The sequence below is a fragment of the Mustela erminea genome, chromosome 3, assembly GCF_009829155.1.
Source record: "Mustela erminea isolate mMusErm1 chromosome 3, mMusErm1.Pri, whole genome shotgun sequence".
In the NCBI taxonomy this organism is placed as follows: Eukaryota; Metazoa; Chordata; class Mammalia; order Carnivora; family Mustelidae; genus Mustela; species Mustela erminea.
This window is the reverse complement of record NC_045616.1, coordinates 90,097,905-90,119,616: the sequence shown is the minus strand read 5'-3', so window position 1 is coordinate 90,119,616 and position 21,712 is coordinate 90,097,905. Positions and strand designations below refer to the sequence as shown.

The following is a 21,712-nucleotide window of genomic DNA, read 5'->3' as shown; positions in this document are numbered from 1 at the left end:
TTGGTAACTGTGACCAAGTCCCCTTGCTTTTCCCTTAAAATTACCAAGATAAACATTCTTTCAGAGTCTTCAGAACTCAGCACATTAGCAAACAGAGAGCCAGTTAAGTGTGTCTTTAGAAATCCACACTCTTGGGGTGCCTTGGTGGCTCAGTCAGTTAAGCATCAGCCTTCAGCTTAAGTCATGATCTTAGGGTCCTGGGATTGATCCCAGCATTGGTCTTCCTGTTCAGCAGGGAGCTTGCTTCTCCCATTCCTCTGCTCCTGCCTCAACTTGTGCTTTCTCTCACCCTGTCTCAAATGAATAAATAAAATCTTTTTAAAAAAGAAAGAAATCCACATTCTTTATGTGAAGTCCACATGTTGCTTCTAGATCAAAATGTCTCTCCAGCTTCAGCTTTGTGCTTCCCACTTTTGAGTCCTATCTAGTCCTTTCTTCTGCCAAATCCTAATACTTCCAACCCATCTTCTCTAAACCTTGACTCTTCCTGGTTCCTGTCCCTGGGTACTCATCTCTTACTTCTGCCTAATAACAGTGTTGAATTCAATGGGTCCTTTAGTTCACTCTGTTGTAGCCCACTTTTGGAGGTCCTGAAAATCCGAAGCATGACTCTGAGACTGGTCTTGGCCATAAAGCAGGTGTGAACAAGTGTTGGGTGAGCTGAACTGAATGAGTGGGAGGATTTATGCTATCTTTCGAGTCAGACTTTGGTCACTCCACCATTCTGTTGCAGATGGACAAATAAGATCAAGGACAAGAAGCAGAGGGGGCTAAGACAACACCTTAGGAAGGCAGCAAGCCCTTCCCTCGATCTGATGTCTAGAATATGTGGAAGAGCAAACATACTAAGCACCTCCTGCTTTCCATATTTAGGCTGACTGCACTCAGCTTTCTAATACAACAGCGCAGCCTTCCCCAGTGATACTGCAGGCACACAGGTATAAGATGCGACTTTGACCTTGTCCGTAGTCTTGGATATTTCACAACTTCATCTACTTCTCTCCCTCCTCCCTGTGCCACCAGAGTTTAATTATCCATTCACCTAATGAAGGACATTTTGGTTGTTTCCAGTTTTTGATGGTTATGAATAAAGCTGCCATAAAGATTCATATGCAGGTTTTTGTGTGAAGGTAAGTCTTGAATCCAATTGAGTAAATACCTTGGAGTAAGATTGCTGGATATTTGTTTAGCTTTGTAAGACATTGCCAAACTGTCCTCCAAAGCATCTGGACCATTTGTGTTCCCATCAGCAATGAAGGCATTCTTGTTGCTCCTGGCTAGTATTTGGTATCATCAGTTTTTTTATGTTTGCCATGCCAGTAGGGGTCTAATAGTACCTCATTTTTTTCATCTACAATTCCCTGGCAACATAAAATGTTGAACATTTTTCCCATGCCTATTTACATCTTCTTTGGGAAGGTGTCTTTTCAGAACTTTTGCCCATTTTTTAAATGGGTTGTTTATGTTCTTACCATTTTAAGAGTTCTTTGTATATTTTGGATAAATCCTTTGTCAGATAGGTTTTGCCAATATTTTCTACCAGCCTTTGGCTTTTCTCTATGATTCTCATGTGATTCTAACTACATGCTTCCCGGAGAAGTCAAAACTATAGAAATGGTGAACAGATCAGTGGTTGCCAAGGTTTGTGATAGGAGAGAAGGATGAGGAATTTATGCACAGGAGATTTTTATGGTGGTGAAATTATTCTATATGATACCTAATGTTGATTAATTTTCTATGTCAACTTTACTAGGCCATGGAACACTAGATATTTTGTCAAACATTATTCTGAATATGTCTTTGAGAATGTTGTGGATGGGATTAACATTTGGATCGGGCAGACTGAGTAGAGCAGATTGTCCTCCGTAACATGGGTGGGCCTCGTCTGATCACTTGAAGGTCGGAATACAACAAAAAGGCCAACCCCTTCCTGAGTAAGAAAGGATTTCCTCCTACCTGACTGTCTTGAGTTGGGACACCAGTATTTTCCTGCCTTTGGACTTACACTGAAACATGTGCTCTTTCTGGGTCTTAAACTTGCAGACCTTTGGACTCAGACTCGAACTATCCCATCAGTTGTTTTGGGTGTCAAATTCGCTGATTGAGGATATTGAGACATGTCAGCCTTTATAATTGCATTAATTAATTCTTTACTGGTTCTGTTGAACCTTATCTATATATGTTCAGTATGTGTATGTGTGTATATATCTGTTGAACCTTTATGTCTATATTTCCTATTGGTTCTGTTAACCTTAACCAATATATTTCTAATGGTGGATCCATGACTTTATACATTTGTCAAAATCCATAGAACTATACAACACAAAGAGATACAAACTGGTTCACAATTAATGTGTCCATATTCATCATTAATTGTGACAAATGTAGCACACGAAGCTAAGATGATAATAGGGGAAAGCATGTGTGGGAAGAGGGGGTATATGGGAACTCTCTACTATCTGCTCGACTTTTTTATGATTCTAAATCTGTTGTAAAAAGGCAAGTCTGTTAACTGAAAAGAAATGTGGAGTATACAGATCTTGGTGTGTTGATGGCATTTAAGGGGAAAAGGCTACTGTGCATTGGTGAATGATTGCTGCTATGAGGTGCCAGAAGCAAATTTAGGATTAATTCAAAGAAAGTTAAGTAGCGGTGGCCAGGCACAACACAGTGCTTCCCTGGGATTTCCACATGAATTGGTGGTGATGATGATGGCTGTAAGGTAGTTGTGAGTTTCATAGTACACTAGGGTTTGGAATTGGAACCATCTTTAAGTATATTAAGAGATCTGGTGACTTAAAAGGTGTGTGACCCCTCCGTTCTGTCTTCATGTCCTGAAATGGCTGGCAGGCAGCCCTTCCCCCAGAAGAGGGTAGAGGAAACACAAGGAATTCAGATGGTGGTACAGACTATTTCTTAACTTCTCCCCTGAGGCACTTACAGTATAAATTGCTTTGGAGGGATGCCCAGGAGACTCCTCCTCCTCCTCATGTTCCCCACTCACTGTGAGCTTCAGTCTTTCTTTTCCATCCCCCCAGCCAGTGTGAGTCTTATCCTCCCAGTCCTCGGGCAAAGCGGTTCCTCAGGTGCTCTGTGCCCATTTTGCATCTCCTGCTAGCTGCCCTCAGTGGGTCAAGAGATTGCGGAGTGGGAGCCCACCATCTCTTTACACTGTCTTAAGAGTAGATACCCTCTTCCCCAAGGAAAAGTGGGGAGGCAAGAAGACCTGTGGAATGAAAGGAAGCACTGCCTTGCCACGCTAGCTGTTATTATTGTCACTGTTATTGTTACTGCTGGCATCCAGAACGATCTGCAGCTTGACTGCTTTTCTGTTGCTTCTCCAAGCCCTGCGTATCCCAACAAGAAACACGTTTCCCCTTTGAAGTAACCAGATGAGCCTCTCGCCAGAACACCAGCTGATGTCCAACCCCCACCCCCACCCCTGGCCCCAATCTCCTTCCCTCAGTGGGGGAAGGGACAGTTTATGCTGCAGGAGGAGAGGGAAGCACCATCCAGGCACAGCTGTTTCCACAGGAGGCAGAGAAATGCAGAGTTTGACCCCCTACCATCTCTGATAACTTCTATTTTAATGACAAATGCATGAGGAAGAAGGCAGCTTTGACGGGTGTCTGCTGGGAAGGAGCCAGCTGAAAGGCATGCTGTTGAGTTCTTGGGAACACACACAGAACTGAGTCAGCAGCGCTCCCCTTGCCATATCTCCAAGGCCAGCTCCCCCTGCTCCTGGCCTTTCTGCTCCATCCCAGGGCTGAAGGTAAGCCCTCCTGACTCAGGGGAGGTCTAGCCAGAAGGCTGGGGCCAGCCTGCCCTTCCAGCAGCCCATTTAGACACACCAACCTTGCACATCAAAGGAGGGTGAGCAACTTCGCTTTGTGCCCTGAAGGCCAAAATAAACAGACATCATAACGCTAGCCCTTAGGGAAAAGGGAGGTGCAGAATCAGAGCCCTTTTATCCAGTTCCTCCATATTAGCATTTCAAATCTAGAGGGCCAGATGCCTTTGTTCATAAAAGGTCACAAGAAGAGCACGTTGACTCCAATAAGCATTCTTAAACAGTCTTATGGGTCAGGTCATTCCAGAAGGATTGGCCTTTGCAGAGCCACACCACAGAATGACAAGGAACAAAGAAGGGGCAAAGAGTTGGCACAGTTCAAAATTCTTTGTCTAATTACCCAGAGTCCACTGTTCACCAGACTGAGTTTCGAGCTGTGGTCTTGTTTCTGCCACTCACCTGGCAGGTGACTCCCCTGGTGGGGCCTTAGCTTCCTCCCGCTGCAGAGTGTGAGGCGGGGCTCGCTGGAGCAGTTGCTCCAACCCCAGCTCCACTTGGGTATTACCTGGCAAGCTTTTCATTTTTAACTTAATGAATGCAGATTTCTGGACCCCATGCCGGCCTTGGTAAGTCGGGGTCACTCGGGCTGTGGCCTGGGTCTGTGCCTATATTTAGTGAGCTTCACTGGAGATGCTGAAGTACCCAGCTGGGCTCTCATCAAAACCCCTTTAGGAGCCACTGAACCAAATGACCTTTGAGGACCCTTTCTCATAGAACTCTTTTTAAAATACTTAATTGTGTTGTGACACCATAAAACATAGACTTTATTTTATTTTGTTTATTCATCAGAGAGACAGAGAGCACAAGCAGGGGGAGCAGCAGGCAGAGGGAGAAGCAGGCTCTCCATTGAGCAGGGAGCCCAATGCGGGGCTCAGTCCCAGGACCCTGGGATCATGACCTGAGCCAAAGGCAGACGCTTAACCGACTGAACCACCCAGGTGCCCCAAAATATAGGCATTTTTAAGAAAAATAAGAAAAGTGGACGTAATAGAAATTTTCTATGATAATTACTCTACCAGCCAGAGAGATCTCTATGCTGTCATTCGTCCTTACATATAGGCTTCTATGATTTTTGCTTTTGTTTGCATAATTATATCCACATTATAAATATAAATGTATATCTTGGTCCTTCCCTTAACATTATCTTCTGAAGATGTTTCTGTGTTTTATCTGATATTTTCAAAAGTAAATGACATAATCTGAGGGCACGGTTCCTGGTTAACGTGTCATTCCCTTTTATCAGGTGTAATATTTAGCTGCAGGAAATGAACACCTGATTTGTTGCCGAGGGAGGTGAGAGCAGAGGGTGGGCTGTCTACCCATGTTTCCTGCCTCGTGTGCAACCTTCACAACTCGTACGTGCCCACAGACTGCCCTACTTCAGCATCTGTGCCTGGTGAGGACTGATTCACTGAGGGAGACACTGGTGTGTGATGAAGGCAGCCCTGCCTCCTCTCCATTGCTCCCTGGCTCCTCTCCCCAAAACCTTAAATTATCACTGCTGATGGAGCAGATTAATGGAGAGACTGACAGTTGTGACCTAGAAAACTCCTGATCGTTCCCCAACAGTTTTCGTTTGCTGTGGCTGGTTTGGCCCTTTAAATGCTGAGATGAGCTTTGGTATTAATTGGTGAAATCTCAGGTCTGGGAAGCTCCTTCATCAACCCAATCACGAGCTCTCTCAGTCTAAACAACAAGCAGAAAGGTTAGGATTGGGTTTGAGGCAGAGAAGTTGCTCAGGGTCCCGTGGATCCGGGCAGTACTGCTCTCTCTAAACTTCTTCTCATTGATGGCAGAAGCCAGAGAGTCCAGCTTAACCACACATTTTTAAATAAATAAGTAAATAAATAATCCAACCAACCAACCAACCATGCATTTTTCAAGGAGGAAGCTGATGCTTTCCTCAGAGGAAAGGACTCATCTAGCATCTTGCAGTGAGTGTGCGGCAGAGCCTGTTGGCTAGAACTGGCCGCCTGCCTGATTTTAGCCTGAAATGTTGATTCAGGCTGTCTGTGACTGCTCCTTCTTCAGGATGTTCCAGGAGCTCGGGATAGCCTATCACTCCTCCATATTCCCCACTCAACTTCTTTGCCTCAAAGGCCACATCATTCCAATGTCCTTTCCTTTCTCCTTTCTTCTTTCCTCCCTTTCTCCCTCGCTCCTTCCCTCCCTCCCTCCCCCAGCTTCCACAGAATTTTCTGAATATTAAGCCAGTGGCAGGTATGTTACTAGAGATTCACAGCTTCACCTCCTGGTGGCAGTGACAGGCCAGTCCCCAAGCTGTTTCTCCCCCAGTGTGGTAAAGATGTGATGGCTGAGGGAACCAGGGGTGGGCAGCAGTCGCAGAGTTGCAGAGTAGAGGGGCTTCCTCAAGCAGGTGGCCTCTAAATCAAATCCTGAGAACCAAGGAGGAAATAACCAGGTGAAGCCTGAGGAGGAGAAGGAGAGCCTTCTGTCTTGGCAGAGAGAACAGTTTGTGCAAAGGGCTGTGGGTAAGAAAGCACATGGTGCACCTGAGGGACTGCAGGCCGTTCTGTATGTGGGATCCAGAGAGTACATGAGGGTGTGCTTGAGTGTGAGAGTGACAATCACGGCAAGACCAGAAATAGACAAAATGGAAAGGCTATAGGTTCTAAATGGCATTAGCCAAACCTAGCAATCAACTTTAGCCTGAGAGAGGCAGGGAGGGGGCACAATTAAGGTATACCCTGGATGTGTTTGCAGCCACAGAGGAAAGCATGAATGGCAGGCAGAATTTAAGTGAGAAATGGTGGCCGGAGCTAGGGCTGGGCTGTGGGGAAGGTATGGCATCCAGAAAGCTCTCTGGTAGAGCCTGCAGAGTTCTAGGTGAGTTGCACTCACTGCTTCTAGACTGCACGCAAAGTCCCCAAAGCAGACAGTGAAACTACACAGCTCAAATGACTAAGCCTTAGCCCTCTCTAGCCATCCAGCTAGAGCCCTTGATTCCCCTTCAGTGTTACAGGTGCCCTAGGGCTTCCAGCTGGCAGAACCTGCCGCTGGTCTGCTCAGCCCCTGAGGTGCAGGTCGCTGACCACTGCTGGGATGGAACGTACACACCTTTGATGGGGGCTAATTGAATTTTTGTGTCTCTAAACTCATTATTAAAGGCCGCCCCAAAAGGGAAGAATATCTGTATTTTAATTCTCTTTGTTATCTAAATATAACAGATGTTTGTAATATACGAGTTTTAGAGGATAATGCCCAATTATTCTTGCACCTAAAAACCCACTGGTACAGAATGGTTTTGTACCAAGTCCTACTTAAAAACTGCTTTTAACTGGGAATTATTTGTAGTCCTCTGACCTGGAGATGCCATCTTGTCTCCAAGGGGTGAATGAAGAACAGCGGCCCTTTGGAAAATGCATATGCTAAGGTCACATCTCAGGTGAGGGCTGGAGTCATGGAACTTGTCCTTGTGGAGGAGTGGCATGTCCCGGACCCCTGACGGACCTATGGCAGCAATAGTCTCGGCTCTAGCAGAGAGCAATGACCTGGTGTGTTCAGGGAAGCGTGGAACTCTGCTTTGGATAGAGAAGGAAATCTACTTCCGTTGAGTAATGCTTGAAGACCCCCATAAAGCATAGATATAACCGGGAAAGAGCTATCATATTTAGCCATTCTCACTGACTGATGTCTCTGTTGTTCCTGTACCTAATTAGGCAGGTGCCCAGATGGCTATCAAAGGGATAGAACACAGGACTGTTAAGTTTTGTGGGGAAGAATCAGACAATGTCTGGAGAAGGAGTTGCCTAGGTGGGACAGCACTATCATGGTCCCCAGGCTGTAGGGCTGGGAGTCAGCACCATACGACAATGCCAGCAGCAAGGAGTGACTGAGAAGGAGAGCAATAGAGGACTGACTTGGCCTGATCCCATGTTGGCTGGATCCTGAAAGCCAGTAGCATCCTTGTTTCTGCACTCAGAGCTTCTAGTATATTAAAACCCAGTGCCATGGGTTTTCTTTTTTAGAGCATCTAATTTATTAAAACTCGAGTGCCATAAACAAGTGTTTTTTGTTTAATCAAGATAAACAATGGTCTAAGTAATGTAATTGAAGAGCTCAGACTTCAGTATTTATGAAATTAGCATACCTTGGGTCCTGGGCTAATCCTGGGTGATCTCAGCTATTACTGCCTTCCAAAAATCAGATCGCTGGACATTATCGGTTTTTTGTTTTATTTTTTTTTTAGATCTGCATTCATTACTAAGGATGTCAGAGTCGTTTGCTGGGCATCCAGTCCAGCTAGTGTCTGATCCCTAGATACAGTGATGAGGCAGCTGGCCAGAAATAATAGGAAGAGACCTGTGGCCACTGAGTGACTCTTTCACATTTTTTCTTTCATCTTCACCAAGAGTCTGGGAGGTAGGTTTATTTTTCCCTGTTTTTCTTCCGAGAAAACTGACCTTGCAAAGGGATAATGTAGCCCGAGAAGGCAGGTGGGCAGAACTCCAAGGTGACTGCCCATGATCCTTGTTCTTACATAAGTCCTTTGCTTTGAGTGTGGGCAGAACCAGTGAGGTGATGAAACAGTGCTCTCATAATTAGGTTTTGTTACATGGAGAAAGGATCGTGCGGATGGTATGAAGGTCATGATCATTTGACTCTGAGTTAATCGAAAGGGAAACTATCCAGGTGACCCGGCTAATCATATGACTCCTTAAATCTAGACAGAGAAGGCAGAGACAGAAGTAGTAAGGATGTCAGAGGAATGAGGTCAACTGGACATGAGGGAGACCCTCCCTTGCTGGCTTTGAAGTTGGAGAAGGCCACATGGAAGCATTCCCAGCCACAAGCCAGCCACAGAAGGGGACCACCATCTTACAACCTTAAGGAACTCAGTTCTGCCTGCAGTCACATGTGTTTGAAAGCCCCAGAAAGGAACTCAACCTGGCCAGTACCTGTGATGCAGTCTTGGGAAACTCTGAGTGCGGAACCCTACTCAGATGTTCCTGGGCTTCCCGCCTGCAGGTGCCGGGAGCTGGCCAGCAGGTGTGCTGTAAGGGCTTCGTTGTTGTTAATTGGTTACCCAACAATATGTGATGAATCCCAAAGGCAGAGAACCGGAATTTAAACTGGAGGCTGTTTGGACCTAAGGCTGTGCTTCCCCCACCCTGCAGCAGCGGCCTGTACTCGGGGGTGAAGGGGAAAAGTGAGAAGGGCTCCCCGGACCCCTACCTTCTACAAGTGTTTGTTGAGAGACTTGATGTACAAAGCCCTGGATTAGGCAGTCGGTTTACAAGATGATTAAGGCTCAACAGCATCCCTTGAGGGCTCAGCATCTAGCAGGCAAGACAAACAAGAGGCAGGTGGTGGAAAGCATGCACACGAGTCTGTGGCAGACATGCAGTCTGTACGTGGCTGGGGTCGAGAAGGCTCCAAAGGGAAGGAGACTGAGCTTGGACGTGAAGACCAAGTAGGAGGCCACAGCAGACGAAGTGGGAAGTGCCTGTGTGAAAGGTGCCCAAACCTGACTGCACACCGAGTAAAGTGAAGCAGAAGGAGTTTATTTTGAGGGTTTCCACCTGCATGTTGGGAAACTCAAGGCTGAGGGAAGAAGCAGTTCTGTGCTGCTCACAGACCACAGGATTTTATGGGGTAAGTGCGGGAGTGTTTGACTATTTCAGCTGGTTGGTTACCTAGTCGTCATCTTTGATGTTTGGATCGGCGAGCCGAGTCAGGAACGAGCAAGCGCAGGGGCAGCATGAGCAGACTTGGTGTCTGGGGATTGGCCGGCATCCTCTGCTGATCCCAGAGGAGAGCTGTAACATTCTGCCACTTAGGTAAGGTGGTTTTGTTTTCTTTAATGCGCTTGCATGGGCCGACTCTGGTTTGTTCCTAACACATGTGACTCCATTTTAGTTTGGTTCTCCAAAGGACAACAACATGGGCAAAAGCAGCAACAGAACACACACAATGTAGTTGAGTTCTATGAAGCTGTCTGGGGAGATTGGGATGATTAGTTACATAGAGCGCAGTGGGGAGACGGGGAGCAGATGCGGATTAGACCGGGCAGAGAGGGGCTTTTCACGCTGTGACAAAACAGGCCAGTTCTCTAGGCAGTGAGAATAATTTCTCTGTTCTGCTGGCCCTGCCCCCCAACCCTACCCAGAGATCTCAAAAAAATAAAAAAAAAAATCAGAAGGCTTCACTAGACAACATTCTAGGCTGGCTTCACAAATTACAACATTTGTGACTCCAAATGGCTGCCGGGCCTTTGGTCAAATCTTTTCACCTCATTTGATCAGGGACTCATTCCACAAACCCCTTCTGCACAGCAGCTCTTGCTGGACAGTGTTTTGGGCCCAGGTGCCCAGCAGGGAGCCACAGGAGACTGGTCCCCTCAGGGAGCTGACAGGGTTTGGAGGCTGCATTGATCCTTCCTGGAATGGGGGTTGGGAGAGGAGTGACAAGGAATAGGAAACCATTCCTAGAAGGAGGAAAAGGGAATTTGGCTCCTGGGAAATGAGGAAGACACCAGAGAGGATATCTCTTTTCCAAAACATTCTGAAATCCTCTCTGCTCAGAGAAACTGCTGCCTCTGGGGAGTAACTGTGAAGCTTCCGCAGGAGATTTTATGCAGGTTACCAGAACCAGTTGAGAGCTGGCGACTGTGCCAAACTTAATTGGATACTTGGGGCTGAATTACCATGAATTCTTTGCCTTAATTGCATAATGGCTTCCTTTCTTCATTAAAACTTGGCATGATGACATCATAGGCGACAAAACATGTCAAGAGGCATTTGGGGAAGGATTGTGTATTTTCCTATAGCAGACGTCTGTTTGCGAATTTCAAGGTTGGAGGTTTTCAGTCTATTATAAAAAGGAGTTAAAAAAAAATGAGTGCTGGCGTTGTTCTGTATCTTGACTATTTTCATGGGTGTATGGGTCCTCTCAGGCTCCTGTAACAAACTGCCATAGACCCGGGAGCTTACACACCAGAAGTTCCTGTCTCATGGTGCTGGAGGATGGAAGTCCAAGATAGAGGTGCTAGCAAATTCGAGTTCTTATGAGAGCCCTCTTCTTGGGTTAGATACCGCCACCTTCACACTGTGTGCTCACAAGGCAGGAGAGGGAGGGAGGCACTGAGAGAGAAAGAGAAAGAGAGAAGCGGGGAAGGACCAAAGGGCACACGGTAAAGGAGCAAGGGAGCTCAAGTGTCTCTTCCTCTTCTTATAAGAACGCTAATCCTATCTTACTGGGACCCCACCCTGTGACATTACGTAACCCGGATTCTGTCCTTGGCTCTGCGTCCAAGTGCAATCACACTGGCAGGTTAGAGCTTCAACATAGAAATTTTGGTGCACACCATTCAGTCTGTAACAATGGGTGTACAGATCTATCTATTGGAGCTCACCAGCCCTGGCAGAGAGCTGTACAGTGGACGAAGGAGCTCAGGTGCCAACTTGATCACCCTGTGCCACCCCTGGCTACAACCGCAGGCCATGCCCCCCCCCCCCCCCCCCCCCCCCCCCCCCCCGCCAAGGCTGATCCCTTCCCAAGGGGCTTCACAGTTCAGTGTTTCCTACGCCGTTCTGTGTCTGTTCGTGACATGTGATCTCTGTCTTTGGCTCCGCAGACTCAGTGTTCAGATCAGGGAGACAGTAATGGCTTACATGACGCAGGGTTACTTCTGCAGGTTAACAGAAGCATTCCAGAGACAATGTCTGAGTCCCAAGGAACCTTGATGCTTTCAATCTAACCCTCTCTGAACTCTAGCCTGTGTGCTTCAACCATGCCAGGGGAATTTTCCTAAAACCCAGAATGGGTCATATTGCTTGGTTGGTTGTAGTCCTCTCTTACCTGTTCCTATATGCATTCAGAAATTATACATCCAGTATCTGCTGCTCAGGAATGAATGAGACAGAGTTCCTACCTGTGGAAAACCATTGTGTAACAGAAGCAGATAGACTTTTAAGCAGATAAATGTCACAAAGGGCTCTAGGTGTTTTAATGAAAGTGATTATGGAATTTAGCAGAGCCCAAAGGAAGGAGATGCCATTTTTTCCCAGGGAAAAAGAGGATATCAAGGAATGATTCAAAGAAAAACAGACCCTGAAGAAGGTTTTGAAATAAGAGTCAAGACTACTAGAAGAGGAAGCAACGTTGAACAATGACATGAAGCGGTTTACACGTGCTTATCCCATTTTACTTATGAGAAAGATGAGGCTCAGACAGGTAAAACTGGCCCGTGACCATCCTGCCCACATTGCTGGAAAGAAGGGCTCTTTTTTTTTTTTTTTTTTTTTTTTTTTTTTTTTTTTTTTAAAAGAAGGGCTCTTAATGAGGTTTTCTGGTAGGAGCTGGGAGTACAGCAGGAAACATGGGAGTGCACGGGCTTCTCCACTCTTCAATGTTGCAACTGATCTTTTCAAATTAAGTACTCAATCAAACGTACCTACTGTGCACGGGATGTGGGGGAATACACAAATGCATTATATAATGCCCTCAAGATGCATTTGTTACCTGGGAAAGGAGACAGTGCACAGGCCAGAGTTAAGCCATCCTTTCACCTTTGTATTGCTGACTTGAAAAAGAAAATGGTCATTGTTTTGTGTTGTTCTGTTTTATTTTCCTGATGACAAAGTGCAAACATTACAACAAAACCAGTCTTATTGGCTTGGTACTTAGCACTTGAGGAAGGTTTTGATTTGTATGTTCTTTTGAACAGTATGAAATGAGCTCTGACCCAAAGGCAGTGGGTGGTGTTCTATTTGTACTCACACTTCACCAGTACTACAAGAGTTGTCATTCTGAGAAAGGTCAGTCTTTGCAGTTAAGCGATGGGGTCTGTCATGTAGATTCCTTATTTTGTTTCTGAAGGGGGAATCCCTGTAACCATAAATAAGAATCAATAAATCTACTTTTATGCCAAGAAGCTTTTCACGTAGATGCCTGAACATCTGTCTCTGGCCGTCAGAGGGAAAAAGCAATCACTGGATCCAGACAGATAATGTCGACATCCCCCACATGACACTTGTGGGTTAAGCGAAGGTGAATCAAGTCATCTCATCTCAAGTCCTTACATTTCCCTAGGCCCTCCTGAGCTGGCCCCATGGCGTCCAGGATCGATGGTGTTCTGGACCGTAGGATGAGGAATTGGAGCATCATCACGTCTCATAGATGGGAGGGAGGGCAAGAGCCCAGGAACAATCCTTGCTCACTGATGTCTACCCAGAGGTCTGGTCTCCAGCCTGCTCCCCAAGTAATCAACAAGACTTCTGGAAGCTTTACTTGGCCCTACAAGGGAAAATTTTAAGTCCCAGATTCCAAAAATATCTGCATATAAAATTTGGGGGATCAAGAGTAGATTTTATTAGATTTTTTGGGTGCCAAGGGATCCAGGAACACCACCTGCTGATAATACATCACTCTCATATAAATCTCCATGAGAAATAATGTACAGGACAAAGATAAACAATTCATCTTAGTGTTAGCCTGGCCTTTGACCCTAAACTACAATACAGAAAAAGCCAGTACACTGGACCGGGCAATAGACAGCACTCTTGTCGTCCACACTAGTAGAACACACTCTCCAATCCTGGGCCACGGGCAGACGTCACTAGTCCATTGCAGTACTCTACTGTTGATCTCAGATCTAAACTTGTGTACAGAATGTTGAGTATAGAATGTAAAGAAGCAACTCCTAATTCATAAAATTAGTCCATAAATTAAGCCTGTCTTCCATCTTTGGCCTAGAGGATGAGTGAAACTTGCATTGTACTCTCCTTGTCTCACTGCTTCTCCTGGGATTTTCCTGCTCTTCTAAGCTGGACTGGGTACCCATGAGTTTCATGCTATGAAGGAAGATGTCCTATACTTGGACTTGGGTTACTGGAGCTCTGCCAAGTATCCCCTCTCCTTCCTTTCTCTTCTCTTAACTCCTACCAACCAAGGGAAGAGTGAGCATTGCATTCTCTTGGTCTTCCATTTGTGTTATCCCTCCCCCTGATTTGAGTTATGTCCTTCTGCTTGGGTTATCTTTTGTTTATTCTCCCCCCGATCAGCTCATATTTGCTAATGGTTTTCATAAAAACCAAATCTCCAAAAGGTTACACAGAGAATAATTTAAACCTCCTCTCTCACTATTAATAACCCGCAGAGGCTTATGTGCTGGACACACTCCTACCTCTGACTCTGGAGTCTCTTAATTTATAACTGAAAATGCTCTCAGCCACTGTTGCAGGGACACTTTATGTCCCACTATCTCATGACGTCTCTGAGGCACTTGTTAAATAATATTCCTTTCCATGGAGCCTCAAACCTCTTTGCCTTCTTTAGAAAATTTGGCTTTTGCTTGACCACATCTCCCCTTGGGTTCCCAGGTTAGGCCTGAATCTCCATTTATTGCCCTTTGGAAGGAAGTCAGAGGAAGATGCCAGTGACTGGGCTCTGAGAAATGGACTCATTTCTGCTTCCTTTAGAAGATGGAATTCAAATCAGGATTTCCCTCTGACTCCATTGATTGCCCTCAGAGGGGGCTATTAATCTGATGGGTCAGCTTTCAGGGACTTCCTTTCCAGTAGGTGACAAGCCTTAAGACTATAAAGAAGTGCCGGTGGACAGGCAGGGTCTCTCTTTGCTTCTATCCACCCTGCAGCTGATAGACATCTTTCTTACATAATAAGAAGATTCAAGATTTGGGCGCTAGGGAAGTAGACGATAGGGAATTGGCAGACTGCTGTGTGTCATCTTTTGTCTAAAATTACTTAGGCTCCTCTAAGTAGTTGCAAATGTTCTGGGACAATGGGTGTCCTGAATGTCCCTTACCAGGACTTCTTTTTTCTTTTTTAAGATTTTATTTATTTATTTGACAGACAGAGATCACAAGTAGGCACAGAGGCAGGCAGAGAGAGAGAGGGAAGCAGGCTCCCTGCTGAGCAAGAGCCCAATGCAGGGCTTGATCCCAGAACCCTGAGATCATGACCTGTGCCGAAGTCAGAGGCTTAACCCACTGAGCCACCCAGGTGCCCTCCTTATCAGGACCCTTACATTAACTCTTTACAAGCCTCGGTTTCTCCAGTCTTGCCTACTTCTGATCCATCCTGTACCCTGAGACCATAGTGATTTTAAGAAATACGCATGTGCTCCTATTTCTGCTTTGGAAAGTGAAACACATAGAGAGCTGTGAGAAAGAGAGGGCTCAGAGAAGCGGTTCTACTTAGGGGACAGTGACCCTTGTGTACCCATAATCTGTGACTTATTGGAGAATTCACATTCTGGTAAAGAGTCCCATGCACTTCAGCCTCCCCAGCAGAGAGGTGGTAGATGGCTGGGGGGAGGGGAAGTAGGATGGTGAGAAAATTTTAAAAAAGGAACTAGAACAGTTTTTTAAAGTAAAAATTTGGAGGTTTGGCAAAATCAGTCAACCCTTATAAGAGGACATATTCTGAATTGTTTAGTAAGTGCATATTTGGTTGCCTTCTGAACAGAGAAGTCTAGGTCCGCTTGTAGACAGGATCATGGGGCTTTGTGCCCCAGCAGGGAAGACTGGTTTGTTCTCCTTTGTGGGGGAATCCAAGAGCATGGCTTGGAGGGTACAGGCTGTTCAGTGTCCCATTCCAGGAGTCTGGGGGTGATGAAGAAGCAGCTCAGAGCTAGCCATGTGGGAAGGAGCTTCTTTCCCTTAGCAGTTCAGCTAGAGACAGTCACAGCTGCTGCCGGCACCTAAGCAGGAGAGGCCCAGAGCCAGGGAATGGAGGGCAGGTGCAGGCGAGGCAGGGTGGGACCTAATGTCAGGCGTGGGAGTGTGAAATGACGCCAGTCTGGGGCAGGGAGGGTGGAGGGGTCTGGAGGCTGAGGCTAGGTCAGCTCCAAAAGAGACATCTAATCTGAGCACTGTGAGAAAATTGGAATTTGGGGTCAGATTCAAGGGCAAACAGTGCTTGTTGGGAAGTCAGGGCCAGCTTTCAGGACAGATCCTTTGCCAGCTAGGAGAACAATCACTTCTAGGGGATGGAAGGCTAGAGGCCAAAGCCATCTTCTATCTCCCTCTTCTGATAATTTCCTCTGCTCTTAAAGTCACAGACATCCAAAACTAGTGTCTGCTGGAGGCTGAGGTGTTGGCCCCATTCAGCATTGTGTAGGCAACCGGGGAGGGTCCTGCATCTGAGAGGAGGGAATAGCACATTCGTGGTAGGACAGGGTCGCACTGAGCTTCACTGCCCTTCTTTAGGTTGAAAGGATATGCAGTAGCAAGGGCTGTTTACTTCACGGAGATTTTAAATGGTCTGTCATGAATTTGGAAGGAGTCGTTCATTCTGAGGCATCGTCAGACTAAATTTGAAAACCACAGGCATGACCAGTGTTCAGGTAGCTTCGGAGAGAAAAAGAAGGTGCCATGTGCCGCCTCTTGCCTTCCTCCTGTCTTCTACCAGTATCTCCTGAGCACCTCTCTGCGCCAGCCTGATTTTCCCCCGTGGAGCAGACAGTCTGAGGCTTCCCAAACACTCTAGCATGCTCCCACCAGTCTCCCCCTCTCTAAAGCCCGGTAGGGTTGGCTTTTTTTTTTTTTTACCTCATTTTGAAGTTGAGGGGGAAAAAAACCCATAAAATGAGATTTTCAAGGGTCAAAATAGCCAGCAAAAAGGCAAGATACCTCATGACAAAGGAATGCCAGATAAGCATGTTTATGTTATGCTTTTTTTCTCTCTTCATGACATCTCTTTGCTACTAGAGAAGAACTTCCATATAATTCTCCTGTATTAAGTGATAAGTGATTGGACAGGAAAGAGAGGTGGCCAGTCTCCCATCCCCCTGAGGCCATCTGATCCATTCTCTTCATTTTAATGGCCCCAGTTTGCAATGCCTGTACTAGACCTTGAACATCAGTGAAGGGATTCTCTCATCAGTGGGTGCTTGCAGCCTAATCTGGGAACCATTGGACAGCTAAAAGGAATCCTCCATCTCTGATGCTGGAACTAGCTAGAGTATTTGTTAAGGAGTGACTCTCCCTTCAGGTTGCACAAGCATTTCCCCTCCCTGAAATATCAGTTCCTAGCCCCGGGCCATTGTCAGCTGCAAGGAGCACCGTGGGGGTGAGGCCCCGGGTGACACCCAGCTCCACTCTCCTCTACAGTGCCCTTGCAGGGGCCTCTTATACTCAGGACAGCTGGTATACCGGGAGGAACATGGTCTTTGGCAACAGAATCACATCCTACTACCAGCATGTGGGCTTTAGACACAAGACCCTGATCACTGAACCCACTACTTTGTTGGAAAGATGAAGTGAGGTGATGAAAAGAGAATGCCTCTATTGTAAAACTGAATTTGAAGACCATAAGTGTGCATAAGAGTAGCTTTGAGGATAAAATTAATCAGATGGGGTCATGTGCGCCCTCTTTTCTTTCTCCTGTTCTCCATAAGCTTCCCGAGCACCTCTCTGGGCCAAAAGCAGAGCTAAATCCTAGAAGTGCAGCAATCAATAAGGAAAACATGCTCCTTACCCCACAGAGCTCAGACTTGGAGCCAGCTTCTCAGAGTACACTGTGCCCTGCACATGGTAGGCGGGCCAACATGGGTGGTTATTGTTGATTTAATTATTCAATGCCCTGAAGACCTATTGCGTTCTTTCAGCTTTGTGTAAATTCACACTTTTCAATACATTTCACTTAACCCTCGTTTGGACGTCTACAGCCAAGGAGAGCGCAAGAACCACTGTACTTTCCCCTATAATAAGTATGGCATGCCCAGCAGAAGTTCAATAAAGAACGCTTTATTGAACTACTCCTGGCAAAACTCAGTTTCCAGGTGAGATTTCTCCAAACAGCATCCAGTGGCAAGAGTAGTGTATTGAAAATTGTCTTTTAAACTTGGAGCTCTGGGTACAGAGAGAAAAGAGGAAAAAGAAAAGTCCTTGCCCTTCTACTGACAGCTGGGCCGGAAGCGGGGGAGAAGTCCAGCAGGACGATCCAGACAAAGTCCCAGGGTCACTGCCAGCAGTGAAGGAACATAGCAGCGTAGATGCAAAGAGAAATGTCGCTCTGCGGGCTCTCACTGACACCTTCTGTTTACCCTTCCCGTTTGTCTACTGTGAGAAACAACCAGAGGCGGGAATGTACGGGAAAGAAGCCAATGAGCCCACAAAATGCATGGGTTACTTGGTGTGGTAGAATGGAGGTGATTTTAACAGCAGGTAGAAATAAGCTCTCCTACAGTAAATGAATTTCATTGTAGTGACAACGCCTTGTGAAGTCAGGCTGCCAATGGCCAGCCCTCAGTTCCTGGCAGCGGTGCTGAAACCCAACTTGATGTAATTAAAATAGGAGAAACTCCTTCCTGGGAGAATGTGCCAGGAAAACCAAATAAAATAGCAGGTTCTCAAAATGGATTTTCTTTTCCTTCCTAGTGCTAGACAACACCGATCAAATGAGCAGGACCCACTAATTGTGTTTCTAAAATATGAAAGTAGTGTGTCTAATGGAGAGGTGAGGCCCTAGACCCCTCCTGTTGAATGGAAGCTCTTCTATCTTTCAGGTCACAGGATCCAACCAAGCCCCTCCTCACCTTAAATAAGGGCAGCCAACCTATGCCAACTTCGTAGCTGTGTTCTCTCAGAAATGTGATTGCTATGAAAAATCTGGAAACATAGGAAAAACCTCAGGTGGTTTCTAGCTTGGCTTCATCTTTGTTGTTTATAAACCTCACCCTCATGGGTAGGCACATCACACAACCTAATTCAGTTGTGTCATAAGTGATCGATGACCCAGGTGGCGGGTGTCTCCATGGCTCAGGGCTGGGGGTGAGGCCTTTCCTCAGGGGTGGCACGCCTCCAACACCTGGTCCTCGCTGGCCTTCCTAGCCTCATCCTGCTTGTTTTGAATTGATCTGGCTCAGCTTCTCCTAGCCCCATGCTCTGTTCCAGCTCTTCTCTCCACTAGAGCGTCTTTTCCTTCTTCTTCTTCTCCGTGGTGCAGGGGAGCAGTCCGCACACTTCCCCCAGATCTAGCTGCCCGGATGGTCTTCCCCTTCCAGGCAGCTGGCCTGACCAGGCTCCCTCCACAGCGCCACCCTCCCCACACCCAGCTTGGCTTTCCTTCTGCAGGCGCTGCCTTAGTTCCGAGGGTTTGTTTTTAGTTTGTTTACCCGCCCACCACTACTCTTGAACTCGGAGCTGCTCCAGAGCAGGGCTATGTTACCATTTGTTGGATTCTCCCACACCCAGAAGTTGTCTGCACTGCTGTAAGGCCACAACTGCCAGTGGGAGGGAAAGAGCACACTGCAGAGATGGAGGGAGCAGCTGGCTTGCCTGGAGCCATTACCTGAGAAGACTTAGGGTGCGGGAGGAAGGGCGCCATCTTGTACATTGTAGGTACCGCTGCTGCTGTTAAGAGGCCAGCACGAACATGTGTGGAGAATGGAGAGGAAGTGGTGAAGCAACACAGGGAAGCAGAGATTCTGACTTGCCCGCAGGGAAGATGGCGCGAATGAAGGAGGGGATCCTGAGATCAGGCAGATAGGTGGTTCCAAAGGGCCTTGCGTAGGTCTTCGTAGGTCTTCGCTCTGGAGGAACTCGGACCCCCGTGCACAGAAGCCATGTATAAAAAGGCCCAGCTTTGTGTATTAGTCAGGGCTCTAGAAAGAAACAGAACCAGTAGGATGCATGTATGTATGGAGAGAGTTTAATTAGAAGGAATTGCCCTCAGGACTGTGGAGGCTGCCAAGACCCAAGACCTGGTAGTGTGGGCTGGCAGGTCAGAGACCTAGGAGACCCCTGTGCTGTGGTTCCAGCCCAAAGATGAACGGGTTTGAGACTGAGGGAGAGGAGATATTTCAGTCTGAGTCTGAGGGCAGCAAAAAGCAGATGTCCCCATTCAAAGGCAGTCAGGGAAGGGGAATTCTCTCTTATTTAAGGGAGAATAAGTCTGCCCAGTTGTTTTCCTCAGGCTTTCAACTGATCAGATGAGGCCCACCTCGTTAGGGAGGCCATTTGCCTTCATTCTACTGGTTTACATGTTCCTTTCATCCCCAAACACCCACATTAGCATTCAGAATAATGCTTGATCCAATACCTGGGCACCAATATCTGGGCACCCCATGGCCAAGTCAACTTGACATATAAAATTAACCATTACAGTTTATAATTACAAAAAAAATTCAGAATAACTTAAATAACTTTCAAAAGGGAGATGATCAATAAATTGTGGTATATTCATACACTGGGATACATGCATGAACCCGAGCTAAATATATCAACACAGGTAGACCTAGAAAACATAATGTCCAGTGCAAAAAGAAAGTTGCAAAAGATGAAACTATATTTATGAATTTTTAAAGGACAAAACAAGGTCATGCATGGATATATAACAGTGTAGTCATAAAAACAAGGATAAAATAATAAACATCCATTTCAGATTTGCCTTTAAAAAAGACAAATTAGAAGTCAACATGACAAGAGGCTGACTTGAAAATTAAATACCGGATGGTGGGTACTTTGTGTGCAAACTGATTTTGTGAGATGTTTCTGCGAGGGAAGGAAACAATGGCTTGTGCTGGTTTGAAGGCTCAATACATGTCCAGGTGACTAGTTGGTCTCTGCAAAGCAGATTCTCTTGAGAACACACAGCTGCTGTTAGGTTTGGGGGAATTTTCTCTGTGTACTTGGGCGTGTAAAAAACTACCCGTATGTTTCTTTAGGCAGCAAGAGGATCTGGGGCCCCTCAGGGAGGGTTCTATCTCAGGGGAGCCTGATGGTCAGAGTGGAAGAAAGTCACTCTTTAGGAAACCCTCTCTGTATAGAACCTGAACCCCGGGAATAATGGGAATGGGCTCATAAATAGGCCCTATAAATGGTGTCTTCAAAGACAGAGAGGAGTCATCCTCCTAGGTATAGCCAGACAAACCAGGTTCTGGTCTGGCTTCTCCACGTGCAAGTTTCGTGATCTGGGACAAGTTTGTAACCCCAGGTTGCCGTTTCCTCGTCTCTGCTGTAGAACCTCGGAAAAATGAGGTAATACAGCCCGGCAGAGCTGCCTGGCCCCACTAAGGCAGCAAATGTCTCTTTTTTGGCGTCCTTCCCGCCTCGGAAGGGCAAATTCCAATAGAACATCCCAGTACTTGATTCTATGGCCGTGGAATTCTTGCTGCACAAATGATTGTTATCGAAGGATCCAGAAAGAGGGAGGACACATTCCAAGGCTTTCTTTGAAAATGTATGACTTTGTGCAAATCTTTACCAAATGCAGATATGGACATGGAGATAGAGTCAGGAGAACTACCACAAGTTCCATGTGTGACCCTGGGAACCTTGCGCCACATCTCCAGGCCTCCGTTTCTCCATGGCTAGAAGGAAGCATGCCTAAAGTCTTTATAACCATAAGATAATATGATTTTAAGAACATAACAATGTAGGGGCACCTGGGTGGCTCAGTGGGTTAAAGCCTCTGCCTTAAGCTCAGGTCATGATCTCAGGGTCCTGAGATCGAGCCCCGCATTGGGCTCTCTGCTCAGTGGGGAGCCTGCTTCTTCCTCTCTCTCTGCCTGCCTCTCTGCCTACTTGTGATCTGTCTGTCAAATAAATAAATAAAATCTTTAAAAAAAAAAAGAACAGAACAATGTACAATAAATAGGGAGAAGCCATGATAACGATAAGAGAAAGCTTTTATCATTACTCAGTATATACTGTCATAAAGTGGATATATGACCTAAAACTTCCTGACATTGTCCTCATGAAGTAAAAGTGCGGTGAGCAAAGTGAGCATGGTGCTTGTTTGATGAGTCTAGTTCAAAGACAAGGCACGAAGTGAACCCTGTTATTTTTGCCCTGTTCTGACAGACCTATTGGGGCCTCCTCCTGAAGTGTGGGTGGCAAAGTGGCAGAGGTGAAAGTGTACTCACTTCCCAGGT

General features: G+C 46.3%; 1 long non-coding RNA gene across 3 annotated transcripts; it reads right to left on the bottom strand.

Annotated features, from left to right (window-relative positions):
• Positions 1-6,059: 6,059 nt before the first annotated feature.
• Positions 6,060-18,487, bottom strand: LOC116585622. Of its 3 annotated transcripts, none has more exons than XR_004283729.1 (5): positions 18,374-18,487; positions 12,593-12,700; positions 9,047-9,150; positions 7,175-7,392; positions 6,060-6,246 (listed from the first exon to the last, which is right to left on the bottom strand). It is a non-coding gene; the product is annotated as an uncharacterized LOC116585622 (long non-coding RNA). The 3 variants fall into 3 exon arrangements; XR_004283728.1 differs by having other exon boundaries at positions 7,175-7,389; XR_004283730.1 differs by lacking the exon at positions 9,047-9,150 and having other exon boundaries at positions 7,175-7,389.
• Between the last annotated feature and the right edge of the window lie 3,225 nt (positions 18,488-21,712).